The 24,708-nt window shown below is 44.6% G+C and overlaps 1 protein-coding gene and 1 long non-coding RNA gene across 4 annotated transcripts in view; one reads left to right on the top strand and one right to left on the bottom strand.

Annotated features, from left to right (window-relative positions):
* The window catches only part of LOC138249525 (uncharacterized), a 456,612-nt gene extending 444,025 nt beyond the window's left edge, over nucleotides 1–12,587 (bottom strand). For all 3 annotated transcript variants that reach the window (XR_011194828.1, XR_011194829.1, XR_011194830.1), the window contains exon 1: nucleotides 12,211–12,587. This is a non-coding gene — a long non-coding RNA (uncharacterized lncRNA). The remainder of the gene's footprint in view (nucleotides 1–12,210) is intronic.
* HGFAC (HGF activator) overlaps nucleotides 1–24,708 on the top strand; it is a 600,748-nt gene that overhangs the window by 479,738 nt on the left and 96,302 nt on the right. The window lies entirely within an intron of this gene.

The following is a 24,708-nucleotide window of genomic DNA, read 5'->3' as shown; positions in this document are numbered from 1 at the left end:
GACTGCACATCTGACGAGAATTATCCTGTTGTCGTTTGCTCATGGCCATCATAAATACACAGTGTTAATCAAGGTAGGTAAAGTTTATTTTCCAAGTAATAGCATCACAACAGAACGAGAGAAGGAGTCGCCACACCGCTGTCACTAACTGCCAACTGACTTCTCACTCCATTACGAGTTCCATTTCCTTGAAAACCCCTTGAATCCAACTTCCACAGATTGACATAAGACCCAACATTCATCCAAGACCTCTATGAACCTTTAGGGAAGCTACCTGCTGCTGTGTCACCATCATACCCTAATCTTTATACATTTGATTATGTGCTAGTCAATATTTTGGCTACAAAATTGTTAAAGATTGTTATTTTTGTACCTGACATACTACTCTGATTATTCTGGATTCAGTAGTAAGGCGTGCATGTACTAGAAAACAGTAACTGTATCTTCCTATAAAGTGGCTCGATTTCTCACCAGGCGTGTTTTCTTGCAATAGCACAGCCTTCGCCTTGTGTCTGAGTGATCTTTGCATTATTCCCCAACTGCCCCATTATATTATCACCCAATCCATAACATTCCAAGACAAATGCAGATGTAATCTTTTCTTTTGCATTATGGCCATGTTAGAAATGGGGTCTTAGGTTGGCAGTCAGGTTGCCCCCATCCAAACAAGGTCCCTCACTCTAGTCAGGGCAAAGGAGAAACACACCCGGTTAACCACCGCTCACCCCTTTGGTAGCTTGGCTCGAGCAGCAGAGCTTAACACAGAGGCAATGTGTAAAGTATTTGGACCAACACACACATCAAAGCAGTGAAACAGTACAAAAAGGACACCACACAGATTTAGAAATATAGTAATTTTTATATAAATAAAAAAAGACCAAATATGATAAAAATCCACAATCCACAGTTAAAAATATGACTTTAGCAATTAAAACCACAAAAATAGAGCCTAGAGGCACAAATACTGCAATCTGATGTTAAAGCGGTGTTGTGCTGGAGTCATTTCCCACAATGAAACGCCACTGGCGCTGTTCACAGAGTTGCTTGGACCCCAAGGTACAGTACCTTAGCAAAACGTGTGGAAAACAGGCCAGTGCCCAGAGTCGGGGAGAGAGGCATCGCTGTATCTGATGCTACATCGGTTCGGGTGCTGTGAGGCAAAGGAGCGGAGGTGTCACGTAGAGGCGTCAGGTCCTTGCGGTGGAGGTGAGGTGGCATCAGTTGCGAGGAGTTGGTCCTGTCACACCACCGGCAAAACCACGATGCTGTGAGGCGACCTCAAGGGGTCGTGATCACATCACAGGGTCACAGGCGCTGAGACGGAGTCAGGTGTTCCGAAAATCGGGTGTACGACACTCCAGCTCACAAATTTTTGCAGATGTCAGCGGCTGCAGCAACATCGGGCCTACGTTGACAGTGGGTTTGTCGCACTTCCGCGAGGTCCATGGATCCAGGTGTAGGCGGTGTCGCAGCCTTCACGCAGCGGCCTCCTTAGCGAAGTCGCACCGAGTTGTCCGGCATCGTTTCATAGAATTTTCACTAGAATTTCACTTCTAGAGGCCCAGGAACTGGAGTGGCTCCCTCGGGCAAGCTAGAGTCCACAGCACGTAGACTCAGAGACTGGTTGGTGAAACCTTTGCTATCCCTGAGGCTTCATAAACATGCGGCAAGCTCAGACCAAGCCCTTGGAGATACCTCTTAAGCAGGAATGCATGACAAAGTCCAGTTTTTGTCCTGTTTCACAGGCAGAAGAAGCAAATGCAGGATAGCCCAACAAAGCACAGTCACAGGCAGGGGCAGCACTTCTCCTCAGCTATTCAGCTCTTCTCCTGGCAGAGGTTCCTCTTGAATCTTTGATGTAATCTAAGGTCTGAGGTTTTGGGTCCAATGCTTATACCCCTTTCTGCCTTTGAAGTTGCCCAACTTAAAAAAAAGTCTATTGTTTACAGGATCCTGCCTTGCCTAGACCTGGCTCCAGACACACACCAGGGGGTTGGAGACTGCTTTGTGTGAGGGCAAGCACAGCCCTTTCAGGTGTAAGTGACCACTCCTCCTTCTAGCCTAGCCCAGATGGCCCATCAGGATAGGCAGGTGACACCCCCACACTCCTTGTGTCCCTGTCTAGTAGAGCTTCACAGACAACCCAACTATCAGTCTGACCCAGACAAGGAATCCACAAACAGGCAGAGTCACAGAATGGTTTAAGCAAGAGAATGCCTACTTTCAAAAAGTGGCATTTACAAACTAACAATCTAAAAACCAATTTAACTAATAAAATGTTTTTTTAAATTGTGAGTTCAAAGACTCCAAACTCCACATTTCTGTCTACTCTCAAAGGGAAACTATACGTTAAGGACATTTAAAGGTAGCTCCCATGTTAACCTGTGAGAGAGAGAGCCCTTGCAACAGTGAAAATTGAATTTGGCAGTATTTGACTGTTAGGACATGTAAAAACACACCAGCACATGTCCCACCTTTAACATACACTGCACCCAGCCCATGGGGCTACCTAGGGCCTGCCTTAGGGGTGCCTTACGTGTATAAAAAGGGACGGTTTGGGCTTGCTTGGCAAGCGGGTACACTTGCAAAGTCAAATTAGCAGTTCAAAACTGCACACACAGATACTGCAGTGGCAGGTCTGAGCAATGTGTACAGGAATATTCATGTGGGTGGCACAATCAGTGCTGCAGGCCCTCTAGTAGCATTTGATTTACAGACCCTAGGCACCTCTAGTACACTTTACTAGGGACTTACTAGTAAATCAAATAAGACAATTATGGAAAAGCCAATTTTACATACAATTTTACATAGGGAGCACTTGCACTTTAGCACTGGTCAGCAGTGGCAAAGTGCCCAGAGTAACAAAAACAGCAAAAACAGAGTCCAGCACACAGCAACAACCTGGCAAGTTCAGGCAAAACGTTCAGGGAGACCACACCAAGGATGCTAGGTCTAACAGGCTACTGTTGGAAGAGTGTTGACACCCAGTCAGTTAACACATATCACATGGCCCATGTAAGATTACATCCGTGTCGCCAAAGGTCAAAAGGCATGCTATTATCATCCAGGGAAGAGCCCCTGGGATTGGTGGGCGTACCGGTGCATGATGGGCCTGCTTGACTAAGAAGAAAGCAGAGAGGCCCTTGCGCTTGAAATAGTTAGTAATAGGTTCCTCCCAAATGTGCTTTCTGCTCTCAGACAGTCCCACTATATAGACATTTTTGCACGTCAAGTGGCCATTTGTCGAAGTTTGTAAATGTATTCTGCAAGTAAGACCTAGGCCCTCATTTTGATCCTGGTGGTCTTCTGACAGTCAGAGCCACAGTGGCGGTCTGACCACCGATGGGCCAGTGGTGAAGACCGCCACATTATAAGGCCAACAGCGACATCCCCGCCTGTACCGACAGGGCGGTTGGACCGTGGTGCCGCAGATCAGCATCTCCGACCCAGCTGTCCAATGAAGACCGCTGGCGGTATTTGAAGTTGGCTTTCCACCAGGATTTCCGCAGCGGTAGCACCGCCATGAAAACCCTGGTGGGGAGGCTACCGGTGACAGGAAACTTCTTTCCTGTCACCGGCAGACATCTCCCCCCCCCCTGCAAGCCCAATACCCTCTCACCTCCATTCGATAAGAGAACCCTTCTCCCCCTAAGAGTACAGCGCCCCCCTCCACCCACCCACTCTCCCTCCCCGCATACACTCATTCACGCACACTTACATACACAGATTCACTCACAAGCATCCATGCATGCACTCACTTACAAGCATTCATACATGCACTCACTTCAACAATCATACACACATTCGTACACCCATACACACATGCATTCATCCATGCTTACAAACACCCATACACACATGCATACACACTTTCATACACACATGCATTCATACACACTTACAAACATGCATGCAAACACCCATACACACACGGATACATACTTACATTCACACACACAGACAACACCCACTCACACCCCCCCACTCTCCCATCCCCCTCCTCTATCGGACGCCCGACTTACCTCGTCCGGTGAGGAGGTTGTCCGACAGGGAACAGGAACGAGCGCTTCCACTGCCGGCAGGTCCCCACCATCAGGACAGCTCCAGGCCGTATTATAGGTTGTAATACAGCTGGTGGAGTCCTTTCAGTGGGGCGGGGCCCATGGTGGAACCGCCCATGCGTCTCTGACCTCCAGCATGACTCCTTCAAGATTTCCACCCAAAATGTGGCAGAAATCCTGCAGTACTCGTAATATGGTGGTCGGAAGACCACCAGCACTGGCAGCCTTGTGGCGCCCGCTGCTTTGGCAGTCTTGTAAAAAGACCGCCAAAGTCGTATTGAGGGCCCTAGTCTCTTTCAGAACCATGGCTTCCTCTGTGGTCTGTGTAATAATCTTTTACACTTGACCACACTGTCTGTTTGTAGTGGATTAACATCAACTGCGATTGTGTCATTCTTGTGTCTAAGGTGCTCGACTTGTCTTGTTCCAGAGGTAGAACCTCTTGCAACAACAGTTCAGGGTCTTCTTCAGCTTGTTCTGATGTGAAAGTAGTTGTATGCTGCCTAGATGAGTTTGTGGCCAGGTGTGTTGAGAAGGCATATTTATAAAGCATGTTCTGTTGTTGCGACTGGATGTGTCAATCTTTCCGCATTGTCCAATGTAGCAATATTTCACTGCGTTAGATGTAAAGAATGTACCTCCCTGACTGTACCACTTAGTGATTTAGAGTTAGTTTGCTGTTAAAAGTTACTCTATAGTCATAATTGGTGGAACATTGATTATATGTATGTGCTATTGACATGAAACTATGTTGGGCCCAATGAAGGGTATTGTCTGCCTAATGACTATTAGAAAGAAAATGCATCTGCCACAGTATGGGTTATAACACCCACAGCCAGGAGGCTAAAAGGATAATATTACAGCATACCAATGGGAGCTTCAGCATCATATGTTTGAACCAATGGCGGCTGACATAAATTATAAGTGGTGGGACGGGTGGAGGGGATGCAGGGCACAAGGAGGAGCTCAGGCACGGGGGGTAATAAAAAAAACACTTACATAGTGCTTCTGGCAGGCTAACGCTCCTCTGCTTCCTGGTCCCAGCAGTCTACGGGACAGCATGAAAGACTTCCCGTGCAATGTCTGCGCTTCTCTAATACCATTACCTAGCATGAGAGCAGCGTGGGAATTGGCCTGAGCAGGCTAGTTTGCTACTCGCTCATGCACAAGGGAGTCTGTGTTGTTTCTGCAACCCAGCTGTCAGAAACAGCTGGGTTGAAGAAACCTAACTGTGCCTAGAACGGCTGGCCAAACAGATTTGGGCAGTTAAGGGCACACTCCACTCCCCTCTTCCCTCCCATGGCCCAGCCCTGCTCCTCCTTGCACTCGCTGGCTCAGCCAGCAGCCTAAAAATAAAACAATATGTAATATCATTTACTTTTTCTGCTGCAGGCTCCGAGCCAGCAGGGGGATGCTCCTCCACTGTTGCAGAGGAGCTGACACTGGTTTGAACATCACAATATGTCACAAAGGTTGATCCCAGCTTCTTTACCACTGAGCATGCAGGTAAGAGGTAGGAAGGGCACGAGGCTCAGCACCAGACAATCAACTGTCCCAGCTAGGGCACGACAAGTCCTCTAGCTCTGAGATGTGGAGAACATGGCCACAGTAACAAAGTTGCAGCCTACAGTCTATCAGCCCCCTAACCCAACCCCTGCTGTTTTCAGAAAACACACCAGCTTCTGCTACACTGAACAATATTTCTTAATTTTAAGTTCACCCAAACAAGGAGACACCCAAACACGGAGACTGTGGCATTATCTTCAGGGTCTCCAATCTTCAGGCCTCAGTCAGCCATTAACGACATCACTGCTGCTCCTAGGTCTCCACACTGTATGTTGAGGGGCAGCAGATGAGGGGGAAACACCCCTGTAAAGGTCTCCCGCAATCTCTACAGCAGTTATGGATATCTGGCAAACACAGGCTGCAGTATACAGATTTGCTTCCAGCACTCAGGAATTCAGCAAGCTGCTTAGCTACAACCATCTGCATGGAGGAGTCAGGCAGAGATAGGACAGACTACCCCACCCCACTGTAGGATTTGTCACCCACTCCCTCCTGCTTGGCAGTCTCACAGGCTATGAACAATAGTGGAGGAAGAGGCAGGAGGTGCTCTCTTCATTTGTGGCATGCCTCTGCTACTAAGCAGGAGATTTAGCATTTGCAGCCTGTTAGGCAAAACCAGCCGCTCCACCAAATGGTGTTTAAAAGGGAGTCACGGGCAGGTGAAAGCTCCAATAGCAGGCCACCATCTTGTTTGTCACCTTCACCCAGTACTTAACAAAATGTAAACTTATTTTCTTGCTCAGTATTTTAGAAGTTTCATATTTCAATTAACAGGGGACATCTATAGTACATTTATTGCTCGTAAATACAGGTTAGCAAATGAAAAGACAGTTGATTGTGATGTGCATATTTTTATTTGCACAATGAGTGCAATTAATAGCCTTGTAGAAGCCTCAAGAAGAAATTTAGCTAATGTAGATTGTCTTCATATTTCATTATATTGCTTCAATGCTCCATAATTAGCAGAATAATGTTATCGAATCGTTTCAAGTGCAATTAGGTAGGTTTCATTATGTGTTCTCAAACTTATCCCATAAGTATGTTTGAAATTCATTGGTTAAAACAGAACACAGCATTTAATTTCTGGTCAACATGGCAAGGTTCGAAGTCTTGACTGAGAAGGCATTATTTAGTTTTAGCTGTCCACATATTATTTTACCTTTTCAATTTGTTAATTAATTTCCAAAAACAGTTTGATATTATTTATTGCCAGGATCGTTTGCTTCAGGTAATTGGTTTAGAATTACAAGATGGCCTTATAAGTCCCCTTAACTTTCTGGGTAGACGTGGACGAGCAGTTAAGGACGGTGGTGTTGGGTACAATCCAGCATTGTTATCACAGTTGCAATGAAGATGCGAATGCTCAGCTAACTGTTTGAGAACAAAATTCTTTAATCATTTCTTTAAAAGTACAAATATATTTAGAGTACAAATAGGAACTGAAATAATTAAAACAAATACAAAGCACAATGAAGATTGTTATATAATAAAATATAGTGGTGAAATCAGGGACGGTGGCTGTGCACTCCAAATACTGTTTGTTATCACTTAAATGTTCAGAAAGCTCAGCATAGTCCTCAAAGCAGACAACACAATGCCACATAATGCAGCTACAAGATCATTGGAGTGGTTCAGCAATGTCTGCAAGCATTTAGCGCTTCTGGACCACACTGGCAAAAATCAGCATTTGAAAAGCCTAATTCTGCAGTGAACTGCATCATATTGGGAGGTCCCCTTTTATGTCATTTAGTATGAAAGAGGACATTCCCAATTGATGGGCGGAAAGCAGTTGTTTCATAATAAACGTTTGCAATTAAAAATGCCAACCTGGAGTGTAACATTGGATGCTAAATTCGGGGACTATGCACGTGTGTTGCAGAACAGTGTTTAATAGTGATCATGAAACATGATCCGCATCAGTTATGAGGAAATATTCCTTGTTCCCCTGATTAAATGTAAGGGGATGTTGTTCAGGGGCTCCTAATGATTTAGGTTAAAGACAAGAGGAAGAACCTGAGGAACTAGAAGGTGCAGATTGCAGAGACAAACCACAAGAAGGACAAAAAGCTAGACAGAAGACGCTTGGGGGGACTGAATTTCAGAGATGCATGTTTCATCACGTTATTTTAAGAGTTGGTGTCTAAGTGTAATTTAGTTTGGAGTTTATGCTTCATAATTAACATAAATAAATTAATCTCCAAGGCAAAATGAGAACAGAAGGAAAGTAAGAGACACAAAGTTGTACTCGTAGCTATTGGGCATCTGCTTGAAAAACCTGGCCGAGAAAGTAGTAGTGTTAGGAGTCCAGGAGACATTAGAGTGAGTTTGGCACTGTGGACGCAGGAACTTTTTTCTAAGATGGATTAATGCCTATATTGCAGGGTATTAAAGAACTTTCATTTCTAAAAAGAAAAGTGTGGTGTTCTGTATCTAAGGAGTGATGCAGGAATGTAGAATGTGATGTGGTTTCCACGGTCGAATGTTTGGAGACGAAAAAGACAGTCATTTGCTGGGGCTTGAAGGTAGATGAGGTATCTGTTTATGCTGTACCTAATAAACTGAAGCTACATCATCTAAACCTTCCTGTGTGGTTTTATGGGCTTCACATTGGCAACGAGTGACGTGTTGGATGACCCTCCATCTCATCTTGGTTTTTATGACTCAACTCTGAAGCCAACTGGTTTAGTGGAGACTTCATCACTCAGCCAACAGGTCGCGCACTCCAGGATCTACACATCGAGATTACGACACATTAGTGGTAGAGGACTCGCCTACCTCTAAATCTAGATTTATGTAGTTTTTTGTGCTGTTGCTGTCAGAGGATTACGGCCGTGTGAGCTCCCTCGTGGGTTACCAGTTGTAAGCTCGCTGACCGGCTTCAAAGGTCGCACATCATTGCCTAGCAATGAGACTAAGCTGCTGCCTGGAATGCTGTGGAATGCGCTTGTAACACGTAGCTGTGATGTGCGCTCCTTTTCAGAAGTTGTGGGGTGAAGGGCAACCAAAGGAACACTCCCAGTGTTGCCAGATTTTGAGACCCGTCCAAAGCCCAAATCTGTCCAAATTCAAGCACAAATTCAGCCCAACATAGAGAAGTATAAGCCCAAAAACCAGTCCAAAATGCAACTCTAAAATTATGCAAAAATAGCCTTCAGAAAACATTTTAAGGATAATCCTAAAATATTTTCAACATACATATGGTTGAAGGAGGTACAATGGACACGAATGGACTTCTGCAATCATACTCAAATTCTATTAAAAGACTCATTTGGAAGACCATGCCCCGCTGTGATCTTCTAATTGGCACTTCTGTAACCACAAATCCACACTCAAGCCTGGCATTCATGAATTAACTCTACAAGAGCAGATTATAATCAACTTTAACAAAATCTAAGAACTAGACTTCAAGGGTATTTCAACAGAGTGGCTCCAAAAAGGGAATATAGAATGGATCTTGCAGAAGTAACACCACACAATGATATACGTTTAATGAAACAACCCTTGTGCTAAAGTAATTCCAGTAGGACTTGTCTGGCAAGGTTTTCATTCTATTTATTTGCCACTAGAAATTCGAACAAGAAAGTCTCTTTTACAAGGCATTCATCACAGTATGGGACAACAATAAACATAGACACTGTGGCAGACAATTAATAAATGAAGCGACAGTGTAAAAGCATAAAAGACTCAAAGGAGAGGAGTTCTTTTTGACAGCTGCGAGGGTCACCACAGTAAGATGAAGGGCTCACACATTTCATGAAGAGGCCACAAAAGAGACAGTCACTTACTCTGAGCTATTCCCTTCTCTGCCCTCCACTGCCATATAATCTGCCACTGAAAGTAATACAGTACCTGTGTTGTTGCCTTCATGTTGCAGCAAAAACTAGACTAAAACTCCCAATCTTGGCAGAGTATTTGCTTTTTCCAGATGTTTCTGTAGTTTTATTGTCATGCAATATATCACTATTGTATTGTACATTCTATAAACTGAGTTGCCACCTGTTGTCTGGATGAGTTCAGATTGTGGTTTGGTGATCCTAATGGGCACGACTAAGAGCCCTAAGGCTGAAAGTGGTACAAGTTTCTCACAGTGCTTTCCAGTATGTTATTGAGTTCAGACTAAATGCAAATGCAATCCTTGGCCTCTCTGCAGAGCACACAGATCGGTGGTCACATATATGTAAATTACAAAGGAAAGCAGCACTACATGTGTGCAGTAGATGCTGGGTCATAACCAGTTTTTCAAGCCCTTCTGAGCAAGGTGAGGCTAGGCTTGTAGATCCCCTTTTAACCCCACATCTCTAAGCCCTTCATTACCAGTTTCCATTGTCCCCTTCTGTACTTATTTCATGTACTCAGTGCAGGGAAAGAGGGGGTCTGCCAGCCATTATTGAACTGGATCTGGGATAGGGGGCAGCATCCATGAAATAAGCTGAGTTTGTCCCTGTGTCATTTGCTTACACCATGACTCTTTCAGCAACAGCCGCACAATGACTGCTTTACTTCCAGAAAAGCAATCTGTAGGGGGTTTGTTATTGTCACTTCCATCTGGGCCCAAAACAAAGGTCTCAGTTAAAGAGCAATTAGCCCTCCTTTTGTCCGAATCCCATCTTGGGTTAGAGGATTCTGGAGCCTTACACTTAGATATCTATGCAGTGGATGGAAACAAAGACACTCAGCTTATCACTTCACAAGAACTTAAGAAACACTATTATTTGGATGCAGGTTTTTGACTTTGTTCACATCTTTGTGAGAGACATGGATGCAATGTAAGAATAGCAAATGTATGTCTGTTTGAGTAGTTACACCAGTGATGTAAACAACACTTACTAATTTATTTTTTATTCAATTTTGTTTATACGCTATTAATCCTAATGTATAGTATCAAACTACTTTACAGCATACAACCATTTACACAGACAATAAATCATACAAGTGTGTAAATCAATGTACGTAAGCTTTCTCCATAAGGTAATGAGTGTTATAAGGTGTAGGAGTCACATACCATCCATTATAGTAGGAATTATAGGTTACAAATACATGGTCTGGAGAAACACAAAGGTACAATTTACTAGAAAATGTTGTGGCGATGTGCCAAATTTGGCAGCACCGCGCTCCTACATTTCTGAAAGGCAGGGATGTGCCATATTTAAAATAATACGGCGCATCCCTGTGTTTACCCCTGCGCCAGTGCTAAATTAGCTGCTTAGCACCAACGCAGCCACCCTTGCTCCATGGTGCAAGGACGGCTGCGTAGCGGGGGAGATTGTTTTTGTGCAGAAAGGAACACCTTCCTGCACAAAAAATTATTTAATGGCGATTTTCTCCTACTATATGTGCTGCAGAATGCAGCACACATAGAAAGAGCAAAAAACAAGGAGAAATAGAAGTATTTCTCCTTGTTTCGCCATGCTAACGCCACCCCTGGGGTGGCATTAGAATTTGATGCTGCCTCGGGTTTACGATTTCTTGTAAATCCGGGGCAGCGTCAAAAGCAATGGGTGTTGTGGTGGAATACCCACTGTAACACCCATTGCACGCCCCTCTGCCGCAGAAAACGGCGCAGGATGGAAAATGGCACAGCGTCACCAGAGCGTCAAAGAAACTGATGCTCTGGTAGCGCTAGGGGCTTGTAAACAAGCCCCTAAAGCCTGAACTTTTACAGTGGTTGTCTGTGCTGATAACACTTCATTATAACCCAAAATAACTCCTTTTATCAACCTTAGAATAATGATCGCCCTTAGTATATCTAACAGAATGGAGACAGCCAGTTAAGTCACTAGAAACCTGACAGGACTAACAATAGATGTGGGCCAGAAACTTAAAGCACACTGTGGAATCCACATAAAAAGACCAGTACAAAAAAGAAACTGAATGCACCATTGTACCTGAAGTTCTGGATCTCTAAGAATTCACACAGCAAATACCCCTTAACAAAACCCTGATACGAGTGCTGGTGCTTCTTGATAACCAACAGAACCCATGCACACAAATGCAAGCCACTTAAACCCTGCATGAGTGCAGTTCTAAGAATGTGCATCACCCACAGTGTAGCCCTGGCGATAGCCTGAAAAAAAACGGTTAAACAAGTGATACAACTCTGAAAATACACAGAATGCAAGAACTGGGTGCGGCATCTTTGGGGGGGAACATTTTAGAACTTAAGTCCTTGCGCCACCATCAGAACTCAAAAGTACACGTGATAGGAATTACTTTCTGGTCCTAGCCTTCTGAGAATCCCAGTTCGTTACAAACTGTGCTTCTGACAACCCACGTAATATTAAGCCATACACAAGCACCAGCATGTCAGAAATCCTAAAACATATGTACACCTGTACAACACACCCAAATAACTTATGTAACTAATGAAAGACTGTCAAATCCTCTTGAAAACATGAGGAACTCCACATGAATGCCATCACTTCAAATAACCACCGACGCTGAGGTATTTTCCCCTGGGAAAGGGGGAAAGTGGTGCTTTGCCGCAGTTACAATGACCCTCTGCACTATTTTATGTCCAGGCAAAACTGTTAAAATAGATAAAATAGAGCTTTTTGGCCAGACACTTAATCGCAAATTATCTTACCTTATTTTTAACCTTTGGACATCAGGGGACACAGCCTCTCAGGGTAGCATTAGACAGAGACATCCAGGACCTGCCCACATTCACGAGAAATTCATAAAGAAAAAAAAGAAATAACAGGTTCGCCCCTAGTGACCAGATTCATCCAGTCACTCAGGGGGCAGGCCAACAGCATTAAGCAGGGCCGTCATAGGTAGCGCTTTCGCGCTATGAATTATTGACGTCCTGCTCTGCCGGCTCCAGGAACTCAGCAGTATTTTGATTGGCGGCACCGCCGCATCTGGTAAATTTGTGCACACAGAGCCAACTATAGCCCAAATTTGTGCACCCCACCCCGAGAGTTAGTTCCTGCATGAATGGGAAAAATATGTGCGGGAAATAGCCCAATCTGGCAACACTGAATGCTCCGGAAGCTTTCAGAGCAACAGTGATGTGACACCCGGAAATCTACTTGCTGACACAGAGATCGACGTAACATGCCTCCTGGAAGCATGCTGGAAGATGCAGTGAGCGAGCATGCAGCTGTGAGGTTGGCACTGGAGTCAATCTCAGTTCAGCTGTAGTGACACGCTCACACATAAGAAAAAAAAGAAGAAAGCTTGTTGTACGCTCACTTGTATTTCAGTGTGGCAGCAGCTCACCAATACGTTAAAAATCGTGTCTGCGGTGATACTCACCTTGATTCTCCATTTCCACAAATTCAGTGTGGCTGTGGTGACACGCTCACCAGTTAGTTAAAAATCATGTTGGCGGAGAAAGCCTCATCTTTATTTTCTATTTCAACTTTAACATTAAGAACATTTCCTCTGTAAGCTGGTGGTGAAACGCTCACCAATAAATTAAATGTGTGTCAGCAGTAATATTCTCACGTTTATTAGTAACTCTTTTGGTTTACATTGTGGAAAGGAATGTATTTGCCATGCAACACTTTATTTGCATTCAGTGATACTTATTTTGAATAGTAATGGTCCATTTCAGTGTCATGGATTCAATGTCATTGAGTGACAACTGCATTGTTGGTGTGAAATCACACTTATAGTTGGGTTTAACTCTGCTTATTGTACTTTTAGCTACAAGAGTCTTATTCATTTGATGCTTCCTGTGCTTGGAGAGTGAGTGAACAGCAACATCCAGAATGTTCCAGTGCCTCCATTTTTTTGTAATCTCCTGGGGGAGCCATCCATTCCGTGGCTAAGTTGGAAGAAGGTATTAACCACTATGCTAGGGTCTTCTCAGTGCAGAAAGGAAAACAACGCTTTTGTGCATTGTCTGGGTTCGGAAGCGCAGGAAGTTTTTGAGCATCTTCCTGATGTATTGGATCAAGATGCCGTGAATTTGAATGAGTATGAGGTTTGCCAAAAAAAATTGGACTTACATTACCTTCCCAGAGTGAGTACAGTTTTTGAGAGTTACCATTTTGGGAGGAGAATGATTCGTCCATTTGAGACAGTAGTACAGTACATTACGCAGTTATGCAAACTTTCATCTACTTGCAATTTTGGGGTATTGCTTGAGGAACGATTAGAGAGACCAACTGATGCTTGAGTGGGCGTTAGAGAAGCCCTAGAAAAGTATGTAGAAGTAAGACAACCCCTCCCTTCAGGAGGTTCTCACTATTGCCAGGACACATGATCATTCAAAAACATGTGTAGGTTTAACATGCAAAGAAGTTGCAGTAGACAGAATGGAGAAGGGTGAAGGGAGCACTGTGAAAGTTGTTCAAGAGAAGGCGTCAAAGAGTAAAGTGTCCATTAGTGTCGAGCCCATCTCAAAACCATTTCAAGGGAAATGCTTTCAGTGTGGTAATACTAGACACGTTGCTAATTACAAAGATTATCCAGGTTGGAAAGTTACGCGTAAGACATGTGGACGCAAAGGAGATTTTTCCAAGTGCTGCAGATTGGCAAAAGATTTGAAGGAGGTGCAGGAAGTTGAGTTTGATGAAGTTAGTGAAGTTGATGTGGAAGAAATTTAAATTTTTAAGGTAAAGGGATCTTCTTGTGATGGCCCATTTGAAGTTGTCATGGTCAATGATGAACCGGTGAAAATGCTGTTTGACTCTGGAGCCAAGATAACACTTGTTACTAAAATATGTTATGAGGACGTCTACATGGAAAAGTGAAACTTTGAAAAGCCAGTATCAAGCCGAACGTTTATGGTGGGGAACCCATTGATTTATTGGGTTACTTCTGGGATACAATTGAATTTCAAGAAAGGACCATCCCAGGAAAAGTGTATATTTTTTGTGAAAGGAGATTCCCTTATTATTTAGGTTCATCAATGGGACCAGCATGTATATTTAGATCCAAATGAGAATCCTTCTGTGTGTGTCAGAGAAATGCCAGTAGTCAACTCTGTTTCAAAGGTATGTGCGATGTAGATAAAGGAATTTCCAGAAGTTTTGTCAACAAGTTGGGTTGCTTAAAACTTTATTGTCACCTCATAAAAATAAGATCGAGTGTTCCACTGAAAGTAGCCAAAGTTAGGAGTGTGCCGCTAAGAAAGTATCATATCTAAATTGAACAAATATATTGATAATTGTATTATACAGTAGGTTGAGGCTACAGGTTGGTTGTCAATGGTGCTTATGGCCCGCAAAGCCAAATGAGAAGCCAGGATCTTTGTGGATTTGAGGGAACTTAACAAAGTGGTGGTGGTGGATCACTATCCACTCACGAATATATGTGAAATGTTGAGTTCCCTTGATGGTGCGAAGCACTTCACCTCTTTAGAGCCAACCTTTATCTACCATCAAATAATGTTACATCCACAGTCTCAGGAACTAACAGCTTTCATCACACCTTTTGGTACCTTTAAATTCCTAAGAATGCCCTTTGGTTTAATTTCAGCTGCCTCTGTATTTCAAAGAGCTATGAAGCGCATTCTTTGGGGAACTGAAGGAGTCAAGGTATATCAGGATGATGTCCTGGTGTTTGGTGTTAATAGTAAGGAACATGATGGTATGCAGAGGAGAGTTTTTTCAAGGCTGAGGGCCTCATTACGAGTGTGGTGGTCTTCACTCTGCCACACTCACGGTGGGGGGCAGGAACGCCACTGTTGCAGAGGTCTGACCCCCATATTAAAACCCAGGTGGTCAGACCACCAGGGAACCTCCAGCACTGCAAGGATCCATGGTCCCAGCAGCCTGGTGGTGGTGAAGATCATAATCCACCAGGGCAGCGCTGCATGCAGCGTTGCCGTGCGCATTACGACCTTGTTGTCCCACAGCCTTTTCATGACGGTAACATCACCATTAAAAGGTTGGAGGAGAACAGGTGCAAAGGGCCACAGGGGGGCTTCTGCACTGCCCATACTCTTAGTATGGAAAGTGCAGGCCTCCTCTGCCCAGCACTGCCGCAATGTTCACTGTCTGCTCTGCAGACAGTGAACATTGTGAGGGTGATGGTGCACCCTGCGAGCTACAACATTCCTGCCGGTGACAATGCTGTAGCCTGTGTCCCGCTAGGCTGGCAGGTGGAAACTGAGGTTTCCGCTCATCGACCTAGAGGGAAACTCTTATTGACTTCAGCGGGGTGGTTGCCACCAAGGCGGAGGCCACCCTGTTGGGAGTTTGGCAGACGGGCTTTCCCATCTGTCAGACTCTTAGTTAGCCCCTATGTGACGCTGGCCTGAGTTGAGAGCAGAAAAGTGTAAATTTGATGCCCAAGAAATTCAGTATTTGGGTCATGTTGTAACCAGCTCTGGTATCAAACTAAAGTCTGCCCTGGTGAAGACCATTTGTAATCTTCATGCACCACAGCATAAGGAGGAACTTGTTAAGTTTCTAGGAATGGCTGAATTCTACAATAGGTTGGTGCCTGATTTTGTGGAGAAAATGTATTGTATGAGAGAGTTGTTGAAGAAGGGGAAGAAATTTCTGTGGTGTCAGAATTGTAATGATGAGTGTGAAATTGTAAATCATTGTCTGAATGCAGCACCCGATCTAGGAAGTTTTGATCCTGCAGATGAGTCCTACATAATGACAGATGCAAGCTTTAAAGGGTTAGGGGCGGTCCTTTTGCAAAAAAAGGAAGCTAAGGAAAGGATTGTTCTATTTATCTCCAGAGTGTTGAGGGGAGCAGAACTCAATTATTCGATGGTGGAGAAAGAGATACTTGCCTGTCTTCTGGGCTGTATGCAAGTTGAAATGGTTTCACTGGAGAAGGTTTGAACTCAAAACTGACCACAAGCCACTCAGGAAAGTGTTCACAAAAAAAGGGATAGACTTTGTTTTTCACAGAATACGCAATGGGTGGTAGCTTTGCAGGAATTTGAATTTGTTGTGTCTTATTTGTCAAGTGTTAACAACATTTTGGCAAACTATATATTATAGAGAATGGGTGATGTGGAGAGTGAAGGTTTAGATGACTGAGGTTGGCTTGGGGAAGAGGACTTCGATGAGGAAGTCAATGTGTGTCTGATCTCAGAAGGGACTGTTTTTGAGGAAGATTGGTGAGATGGTTTGAAGAGCGATAGAATTTTGCAAAAAGTTATGGGGATGGTTTTGGCTGTGTGGTGCGAAAAAAAAGAGTGTGATGAAGAAGTGAAGGGCTTTTGGAAAGTCAAAGACCAGCAGGTGGTTGTTGATGGTCTGCTCATGTGGGTCAGTAAATTGATTCCCCCAGTTAAAGTGCAGGAAAGGTTGCTTGATAGTGCTCATGCTAGTCACATGGGCATTGCCAAGACTAAAGAAAGGGTCGGAGAAGGGTGTTGGTAGCCTGTATTGGATGTAAACATTGAGAGGATGGTGAGAAACTGTGTTGAATGCTAACGTAGTGATAACGTGTTGAAGTGTAGGACACAACCCATGGGGTTGAGGGAACTAGCGAGTAGTACCTGTTCTGACATTGCCCTTGACATCATGGGTCTGGTGAAGATGAACTCTTATGATCGGCATGTGTTGATATATGTAGACATGTTTTCACACTCACCAGAGATCAAATCATGGGCTCAGTGGAGTCAGACATAGTCATTGAGTTCTTGGAAGATCTGTTTGAGAAGGAGGGTTTTCCTTCATTGTTACTCCCTGACAATGGGTTCCAATTTATGTTGAGGGTAATGTGGGAATTTCTGAGAGCAAGAGGAATAAAACATAAGAAGGAAGAACTGTATCACCCAGAAAGTAATTGTATAGCGGAGAGATTTATCCAGGTATTGAAAGAGACTTTAGGGTCAGGAACAAACTGGGAAGCATCTAAAAAAAAAGATACATGAGTACCTCTTCACACCGCATTCCTCTACAGATGTATCACCTTTTCAGTTGTTCAAGGATAGAGTGGCCAACACAGAGGTTATTCCCATGTGGGTTTCAGAGAAATGAAAAGTGATGGATAATCAGGTTGGAAATGCAAGGGAGTGGAGAGAAAAGGAAAGGGAGAAGATGGTGAAGAGGAAAATGTGTTTTGATGTGAGGAAGGTTGTTATAAACTAGGTAGTTCATGTAGGGGATAAGGTTATCGAGAAAATCTTCTAGGAAGAGCGGTGGAACCTCTAAATTTATTGAACCCTTCAAAGTGATCAAAGTGTTAAAAAATGCAATAAAAATGACTGAAAAATCACAGAATTAGAATTCCTAGGTAGTAGAAGTGTGAGATCCGTAAATGGAGTCATCATTTGTTTTTGTTTAGAGCTCCTAAACATTCAGAGAGCAATAGCCTCTCAAGATTCTAGTCTATTACAGTGGATAATGTCAGCAATTGTAGTCAGTACCTTTTGCCAATATACCACCAGGGAGGGGCAAGCTGATAGGATATGATGCAGATCAGAGCACCTGAATGACAGCAGGAGCAAGAGAGCAGCACATTTGGGTATCTGAGAGTGGCTAGGTACTTCCTGACTTCGGAAGGTGTGCCTAGCCATGGGAATACTTGAAATTAACATATTATTGTCTGCAGGCCTCAACGTCTGAGAAAGGTACCCCTTTGTTTACAAGATTATGTGAAGGAAGTGGATGCCTTACTGCTGCATGCATCCTGTATTGGGACAAGGATTGGTTCTTTATTTGACCCTGTTCACTTTGTTTTAAATATATCTGTGGGCCTTGTGTTCGCTTCTATTGTGGTATTGGGGGGAGGTATTGTATTGTGTTCTGCATCTAAGGGGTGATGTAGGAATCTCTAATGTGATGTGGTTTTCAAGTTGGAATGTGTAGAGATGAAAAAGACAGTCAGTTGCTGGGGCTTGAAGGTGGCTGAGGTCTCTGCTTATCAACTAAACCTCCCTGCGTGGTTTTATGGCCTTCACAAAAAGCAATGGGTTGGATAATCATTTATTGTTCGGCTGAGCGACTGTTGAGTTCTGAGCTAGATGTGCCCCTCCCCCCCACACAATACACCTCGTTTAGAAGCCTATAATGGCTTGCTGTCACTACCACTGAGGGTCAAATGCTAAAGGGGTTGTACTTGGTACAGTTTGCAGAGGCATCATAGTACTGACCCTTGGACACCAAAGGCAAATGGCTTTAGCCCCCATGGTTCTGGCCCACTCACACCACATTTACCCTGTGGCCCCCGAATGGGGTCTGACAGTTTGTGTAGGGCTAGTCCCCAAAAAACTATTTGTAAAGGTTGGTGCAGCGGTACTCAGACACATCCAACATAGTCATTTCTTTGTCTCTTTGAATTCAGTATTTTGCTTTCAGAGAGAAGACAGTTTAATAGTTGAGTGTAAGCTAGCACCCTAATTAGAAATACTAAGGCCTCTATCACATTCTCAAAATGCAAATCTTAATCTTTTAAAGATATATTTCGCTGTATGTCATTCATTTCCTATAGGTGAAAGTGAAGTATGAAGGGTTACTTATTTTAGAGCCCTATTCACAAGGCTTTCTCCCTAAGGGGCTGGGCCTTGCTCCTGTCTTAGGCATGAATTACTCATTCATTTTTAAGCCTGATTTACAAATAAGTTTCTGTGAGTAGTTTTGCCAGTGAGAAAAATGCATGGCATTATTTCTTCATAATCCATAATATAATCCTAGACCTATCAATCAGCTTTCAAAGTATGCACAATGACCAGGACATTATTTGCATAATATAATTATAATTAAAGGTCCTGGTCCTATTGTAGTGTGACCAATGTATGTTGCTTAATTACAGCATGCATCATATTTACAAGGTATTTAGATTGTTTGTGTGTGTACACATGTACATTTCATCCACATGTATGCCGTACCATTTTAGCACTATTTTAATACGGTGGGGTCCTAAGAGTTACTATTGCTCCAATCTGTACATTTAGTCAAATTACAAAACTATATAGAATATAAATATGGCCTGTCAAGTCTCAACGCATTAAATTTGTTTTCAAGGAACACACCTTATTGCTTTTGAGGCATGCAAACTTCACCTGGGTAGGCATAGAAATGCATATTTGTTTTTCTGTTAAATCGAGAGGGATAAGCACAGTTGTTCATAAAATGGTTTATAAATATCAGATAAAGAAGGAAGTTTTTGTAGAAAAAAATAAAGCCACTGTTAAAGACATAAATATAACATGGAAATCATTGAAAGCCTTTGCCAAAATTATTCATTCCTTACAAATGTCATTATGAAGAAAAGACCGCTAAGACCTTCAGACTTTAATAGAGAAATCTTGGAAAACTGAAGTAAAAATATAAACAATATTTGTAGAGAAATATAAACAATATTTGTAGGGAAAATCTGGTCTTATAAATACCAATGATTGATTGCATTTACTGCACGGCGGCGGCTGATGCCCTTTGAAAGTGGTGGGGCTAGTTAAGTGCCATACCACTTCACCCCCCCCCAAAAAAAAAATATACCTTCCAAAACTCCAAAGTAAACCACCCCTCCCTCCAAAAGCCTAAACCATAACACTAAGTACAAACCAACACTACACTTACCTGCATTACACACATACATGCATTACACACACACATGCACTACGCATCCTCCTCAGTGCTCTTATCCTTCGTCGATGCCGGAAGAGCTGCCCTAACCAATCAATATACTGCTCTCATGCTGGTAACCAGCATGAGAGAAGTGCCTGGATTGGATGGAGTATCTTGGCTCGACCCTCCTTCAGGCCCTAGAGGCCTGTGCTGGATTTCCACCCAACTGTCTTAAGACAGCTGAGTGGAGACCTTCAAAGTGCGAATGTCACTTTGGCTGGGGCAAAACAGCTGCCCAAAGTGACATGCACACTTTGGAGCATCCTGTCTGCCCTCCTCCTCCAGCATGTCTCTGGGCCGATGCATTCTTAAACCTTCCATTCCCATTTCTTTTTTGCCTGTGTGGATCGCAGCGGGCAACGCTCCCTTGCCCTCGAGAAGAAACTGCTGCTGGTACTGCACCCCTTAAACATGGTAACAATGCTTTAAATTCGGACTCTTTGGTAATGTCACTGTACGATGGTGCAGAAAATACACCAGTGGCATAAAAACACAGTCACATTTGAACTGCAGTTTGGCCTCACACCACCCACATGCTGGATTTTAAAAGCATGGCCTTCGGATTGCCATTGCTGGTTCAAATTGGGTTGTTCAAAAACTGCTTTCAGCACATGTCAAAGTGAGCCATTTTTTAGTCATTTTATTTAGCTTAGTTAAAAACTATTGTAGGAAGTTGGCTCTGTATGTACTATTTCAAAGAAAGAAATAGCATGCACAGAGTCCAAGTGTTCCCCTTAGAGGTAAGATAGTAGCAAAAAGAGATAATTCTAATGCTCTATTTTGTGGTAGTGTGGTCGAGCAGTAGGCTTATCAGAGGGTAGTGTTAAGCATTTGTTGTACACACACAGGCAATAAATGTGGAACACACACTCAAAGACAATTCCAGGCCAATAGGTTTTTATATAGAAAAATATATTTTCTTAGTTTATTTTAAGAACCACAGGCTCAAGATTTACAAACAATACTTTAAATGAAAGGTACTTTACTCAGGTATCTTAGGAACTTTGAATTATCACAATAGCATGTACAGTTTTGGCAAAAATGGCAATAAGCTATTTGAAAAATGGACACAGTGCAAAAATCAACAGTTCCTGGGGGAGGTAAGTAATTGTTAAGTTCACAGGTAAGTAAGACACTTACAGTGTTCAAAGTTTGGTCCAAGGTAGCCCACCATTGGGGGTTCAAGGCAACCCCAAAGTTACCACAATAGCAGCTCAGGGCCGGTCAGGTGCAGAGGTCAAAGTGGTGCCCAAAACACATAGGCTTCAATGGAAATAGGGGTGCCCCGGTTCCAGTCTGCCAGCAGGTAAGTACCCCCGACTTCAGAGGGCAGACCAGGGGGGTTTTGTAGGGCACCAGGGGGGACACAAGCAGGCACAAAAAGTACACCCTCAGCGGCACAGGGGCGGCCGGGTGCAGAGTGCAAATAGGCTTCGGGTTTGCAATAGGATTCAATGGGGAGACCCGGGGGTCTCTTCAACGATGCAGGCAGCCAAGGGAGGGGGCTCCTCGGGGTAGCCACCACCTGGGCTAGGAAGAGGGTCGCCTGGGAGTCGCTCCTGCACTGGAGTTCGGTTCCTTCAGGTCCTGAGGGCGGTGGGTGCATTGTGGTTTCCAGGCGTCGGGTTCCTTGAAGCAGGCAGTCGCGGTCAGGGGGAGCCTCTGGATTCCCTCTGCAGGTATTGCTGTGGGGGCTCAGGGGGGTCAACTCTGGCTACTCACGGGCTCGCAGACACCGGGGAGTCCTCCCTGAGGAGTTAGTTTTCCGCAGGTCGAGCCGGGGGCGTCGGGTGCAGAGTGGAAAGTCTCACGCTTCCGGCGAGAAACGTGTGGTCTTTAAAAGTTGCGTCTTTATTGCAAAGTTGCAGGTTTGTTGAACAGGGCCGCTGTTCTCGTGAGCTTATTGGTCCTTTTAGATGCAGGGTAGTCCTCTGAGGCTTCAGAGGTCGCTGGACCCTGTGGGATGCGTCGCTGTTGCAGTTTTTCTCAAAGTGGGGAGACAGGCCGGTAGGGCTGGGGCAAAAGCAGTTGGTGTCTCTGTCTTCTCTGCAGGGCTTCAGGTCAGCAGTCCTTCTTCGTCTTCAGGTTGCATGAATCTATCTTCCTAGGTTCTAGGGGCCCCTAAATACTCAATTTAGGGGTGTGTTTAGGTCTGGGAGGTTAGTAGCCAATGGCTACTAGCCCTGAGGGTGGCTACACCCTCTTTGTGCCTCCTCCCGGTGGGGAGGGGGTCACATCCCTAATCCTATTGAGGGAATCCTCCATCTGCAAGATGGAGGATTTCTAAAAGTCAGAGTCACCTCAGCTCAGGACACCTTAGGGGTTGTCCTGACTGGCCAGTGACTCCTCCTTGTTTTTCTCATTATCTCCTCCAGCCTTGCCGCCAAAAGTGGGGGCAGTGGCAGGAGGGGCGGGCATCTCCACTTGCTGGGATGCCCTGTGGTGCTGTAACAAAGGGGGTGAGCCTTTGAGGCTCACCGCCAGGTGTTACAGTTCCTGCAGGGGGAGGTAAGAAGCAGCTCCACCCAGTACAGGCTTTGTTCCTGGCCACAGAGTGACAAAGGCACTCTCCCCATGTGGCCAGCAACATCTCTCGTGTGTGGCAGGCTGGCAAAACTAGTCAGCCCACACTGGAAGTCGGGTATGTTTTCAGGGGGCATTTCTAAGATGCCCTCTGGGTGTATTTTTACATTAAAGTACACACTGGCATCAGTGTGCATTTATTGTGCTGAGAAGTTTGATACCAAACTTCCCAGTTTTCAGTGTAGCCATTATGGTGCTGTGGAGTTCGTGTATGACAGACTCCTAGACCATAGACTCTTATGGCTACCCTACACTTACAATGTCTAAGGTTTTGCTTAGACACTGTAGGGGCATAGTGCTCATGCACCTATGCCCTCACCTGTGGTATAGTGCACCCTGCCTTAGGGCTGTAAGGCCTTCTAGAGGGGTGACTTATCCATGCCATAGGCAGTGTGAGGTTGGCATGGCACTCTGAGGGGAGTGCCATGTCAACGTAGTCATTTTCTCCCCACCAGCACACACAAGCTGGCAAGCAGTGTGCATGTGCTGAGTGAGGGGTCCCAAGGGAGGCATAAGACATGCTGCAGCCCTTAGAGACCTTCCCTGGCATCAGGGCCCTTGGTACCAGGGGTGCCAGTTACAAGGGACTTACCTGGATGCCAGGGGTGTGCCAATTGTGGAGACAAAGGTACAGTTTTAGGGAAAGAACACTGGTGCTGGGGCCTGGTTAGCAGGCCTCAGCACACTTTCAAATCATAACTTGGCATCAGCAAAGGCAAAAAGTCGGGGGGGTAACCATGCCAAGGAGGCATTTCCTTACAACTATGTTATAAACAGCTTTTATCAATGACATCTGTCGCTCGGTCAACTACTTGTCCAGTACAGATAACATTATATTTCAATTTAAAATATAATAAGATACTGGATAAACAGGACCCTAGGTACAAGTATTTTTGAGAGGAAGTGAGGAATGTACTTAAGCTTGAAATCTACTATTAATATAACAAATAGAATCTCTGTTCCCCATTTATATCAAGTCAGTACTGCCTCCACCTGCCTGACATGCATGACCTTACCCCCCTCACCCTCACTTTCAGTTTTACTGGGAACTGAACACCTGTTTGCACACTCAGGGCCTTATTTCGAGTTTGGTGGTCTGAGGACCGCCAGATCTGCAGTGGCAGTTGGACTGCTGGACTCCTGGCGGCCCGATTGCCAGATTATGACCCTGGCAGTCAGACCACCAGGGGACTGCCGCCACCGCCAGGATCACGGATCTGGACGGGGGTGGCGGCCATTGTGGTCAGCCACAGCGATGCCCACGGCAGCATCGCCTGTGATGATCATGAGTCCTCTTTCCGCCAGCATTTTCATGGTGGGGTCCCTGCCATGAAAAGGGTGGCGGAAAGCCAGTGCTTGGGGCCCCCTGCCACCACCCTGGGAATGCACAATGCAGACAGTGTGTATTCTGAGGGTGCTGTTGTGTGACTGTGGCACTGTTTCCACCAGGCTGATCGGTGGAAACATTGTAATACTAGGTTTCCTCCGGTCAGCCCGTTAGAAACATCGTAATACAACAGGGGCAGGCCGCCAACATGACAGCAGTCTCCTCCCAGTGGCTTTGGTCGTCAGCTGGTCTGACCACCAACGTCGTAATGAGGCCCTCAGTCTTTTAGGCCCAGATTTAATCAAAGTGACACTTCATTACATGAAGCGCCACTTTTCTTGTGCCCCATTAGGCCCTCTAAAGCCACCATGTGTGCACCGTTTTAATGATACAGCGCACCATAGCGCCTGTTAGGATCAATAGCGTCATAATTTCTGACGCTATTGTGGTACTTTGCAGGGTTAGCGCCAAATCCTACAAAGTACATAAAGGCCCATTATAAACAATGGTGTGCCTCAATTTAACGCCTACACTGCGCATGTGTTAAAAATGACAAGAAAAATGGAGCAGTGGAATCTCATAGAATCTAAAGGAGGAGCGCCCCCCCCTTGCATAAATTATGCCTAGTACAGGCATAATGTAGTGCAAGGGTTTCCAAAGTGGAGCAATGCATGCATTGCAC

The sequence above is a fragment of the Pleurodeles waltl genome, chromosome 1_2 (assembly GCF_031143425.1).
Source record: "Pleurodeles waltl isolate 20211129_DDA chromosome 1_2, aPleWal1.hap1.20221129, whole genome shotgun sequence".
Lineage (NCBI taxonomy): Eukaryota > Metazoa > Chordata > Amphibia > Caudata > Salamandridae > Pleurodeles > Pleurodeles waltl.
Note: the sequence above shows the minus strand (reverse complement) of the source record. Positions and strands in the feature narration are given on the sequence as shown.